The sequence below is a fragment of the Solanum stenotomum genome, chromosome 4 (genome assembly GCF_019186545.1).
Source record: "Solanum stenotomum isolate F172 chromosome 4, ASM1918654v1, whole genome shotgun sequence".
NCBI classification, from domain to species: Eukaryota; Viridiplantae; Streptophyta; class Magnoliopsida; order Solanales; family Solanaceae; genus Solanum; species Solanum stenotomum.
In genome coordinates this window covers 17007490-17010139 of record NC_064285.1, presented here as the reverse complement: position 1 = coordinate 17010139, position 2650 = coordinate 17007490, and the positions used below count along the sequence as shown (strand labels likewise).

The 2650-nt window shown below is 33.2% G+C and overlaps 1 long non-coding RNA gene across 1 annotated transcript; it reads right to left on the bottom strand.

Annotated features, from left to right (window-relative positions):
- Nucleotides 1–268: 268 nt before the first annotated feature.
- Nucleotides 269–603, bottom strand: LOC125863024 (uncharacterized). The gene is made up of 2 exons (XR_007446088.1): nucleotides 515–603; nucleotides 269–317 (listed from the first exon to the last, which is right to left on the bottom strand). It is a non-coding gene; the product is annotated as an uncharacterized LOC125863024 (long non-coding RNA).
- Nucleotides 604–2650: the final 2047 nt, after the last annotated feature.

Genomic DNA, 2650 nt, shown 5'->3' with positions numbered 1-2650 from the left:
ATCTTCACAGGGCACAATAACCCCTGGTTGCATATAGGACACAATAACCCCTATTTTATTTTTCATGCCTTCACAGGGTACAATAATCCCTGGTTGCATATAGGGCACAATAACCCCTATTTTAATTTTTTCATGTCTTCACAAGGCACAATAACCCCTGGTTGCATATAGGGCACAATAACCCCTATTTTATTTTTCATGTCTTCACAGGGTACAATAATCCCTCGTTGCATATAGGGCACAATAACCCCTATTTTTATTTTTCATGTCTTCACAGGGCACAATAACCCCTGGTTGCATATAGGGCACAATAACCCCTATTTTATTTTTCATGTCTTCACATGGTACAATAATCCCTGGTTGCATATAGGGCACAATAACCCCTATTTTATTTTTTTCATGTCTTCACAGGGCACAATAATCCCTGGTTGCATATAGGGCACAATAACCCCTATTTTATTTTTCATGTCTTCACACGGTACAATAATCTCTTGTTGCATATAGGGCACAATACCTATTTTTATTTTTCATGTCTTCACAGGGCACAATAACCCCTGGTTGCATATAGGGCACAATAACCCCTATTTTATTTTCCATGTCTTCACATGGTACAATAATCTCTGGTTGCATATAGGACACAATAACCCCTATTTTATTTTTCATGTCTTCACACGGTACAATAATCTCTTGTTGCATATAGGGCACAATAACCCCTATTTTTATTTTTCATGTCTTCACAGGGCACAATAACCCCTATTTTATTTTTCATGTCTTCACATGGTACAATAATCCCTGGTTGCATATAGGGCACAATAACCCCTATTTTATTTTTTTCATGTCTTCACAGGGCACAATAACCCCTGGTTGCATATAGGACACAATAACCCCTATTTTATTTTTCATGTCTTACAGGGCACAATAACCCCTGGTTGCATATAGAGAACAATAACCCTTTTTTTTTCATGACTTCACATGGCACAATAACCCCTGGTGGCATATAGGGCACAATAGCCCCTATCTCATTTTTCCATGTCTTTACAGGGCTCAAGAATCCCTGGTTGCGTGTATGGCACAATAACCCCAATCTTATTTTTTATGACTTCACAGGGCGAAATAACCTCTGGTTATATTGGGCACAAATCTCCCTTTATTTTATTTTATGAAAGTATATTATTATTATGCCTAGTATAAACTTTTATAGTTTTCATCAATAACTCACAAAACTTTCCTAGTGCATACTGGGGCAAAATTTTTGTTTCGTTTGTTTATTTTGTTTTATGGCGTGCAGGTTTCTACCTAGTATAGCAATTTGAAGTTCAAGAATAAAATCCTGGCTTTGATTAGAGAAACGAAGAATGTCAGATGTCAATGACATTTAGAGTCGCTTTCAACCCATGTAACGGCTCAACATATCATGAATCATCTTCTCAAGAAAACAAGCATTCAAGAATATCATGCGGAAGAGCGTCAACGATTCAAGTCAAATCATAATTTTCAGATCATAAATTCAAATATCAAGATGAAAGTTTGAAATCAATGTACCTACCCAAAGAGGGTGAAGCGATAACCGAAGATTCAAAATGAAGACTCAGTACTAGTGGAGTAGATATGATCTTGTATCTTTCCCTTCTCTCCTATTGTATTTTTCCTTTTAATGTAACAGCTGGAGCTACGAACCGGAACCTCGACGAAACCTCACTCGACTACCTAAAATTATTATCCCGTCCCTTCCTATATATTAACTACACCTGATTCCTTATCATTAACTCAGGATAGGTAGTTTGTCTAAAGTTAGGGCGTGGTCAAGCCTCTTCTCTTTTATTTATTTTTACATTTTTGGATCAATGTCTCAGTCAAAAATTAGTCACATTGTTCACGTCTTTGCATGAAAACTCTTCATGTTTTTCCAAGCAAAGAGGGGCATACTGTGAACACCTAATTTTTTACCAAAAACATAAAGATTTTACACCCAATTTTGATACTTAAATATTATTATTTCAGTAGGGTTATATTTAAAATAAATGAAAAAATAAATAAGCTGAAAATTACAACAAATTATAAGCTCACTTTATGGTTAAAGTTTAATAAAGAAAGCTTGTAAATTTAATGTATTTGTTTTAATCCTTTAACTTTTAACTAGTCTAAAAAAAATAAATAATAATAATAATCATATATCTTATGAAAAAGTAGAAAAAAAGGAAAAGAAAAAGATAAAAACAAGAATACTAACAATAGTAAATTACCTTACCTTTATCCGAATTACCCCCAACTTCCTTAACTTATTTCCTAAAAATCCTCGTCCCATTAAATTTATTTTATGTTTTTATTTTTCTATTTATTTTTCCTCTTGCACGATCTTTTCTCATTTTTTTTTACATGTTTCTTTTTTTTATTATTTTCTTTCTTTCTTTTCTCTTCGTTCTTTTTTTTTATTATTATTATTTTATTAATTGTTTGTTAATATTATATTACTATTTTTTTAATTTGTTTTTTTATTCCCTTATCTCAACCCTAAAATTCTCAACTAGATTTCAAACTAAACTCCCCCACTCTTTCACGTTCCTTTAAGTTAGCACCAAACTCACACCTAAAATATTACAAAAACACGCTTAGTAGAGAGATTACAGAGGCAGACACACATACACAGAGA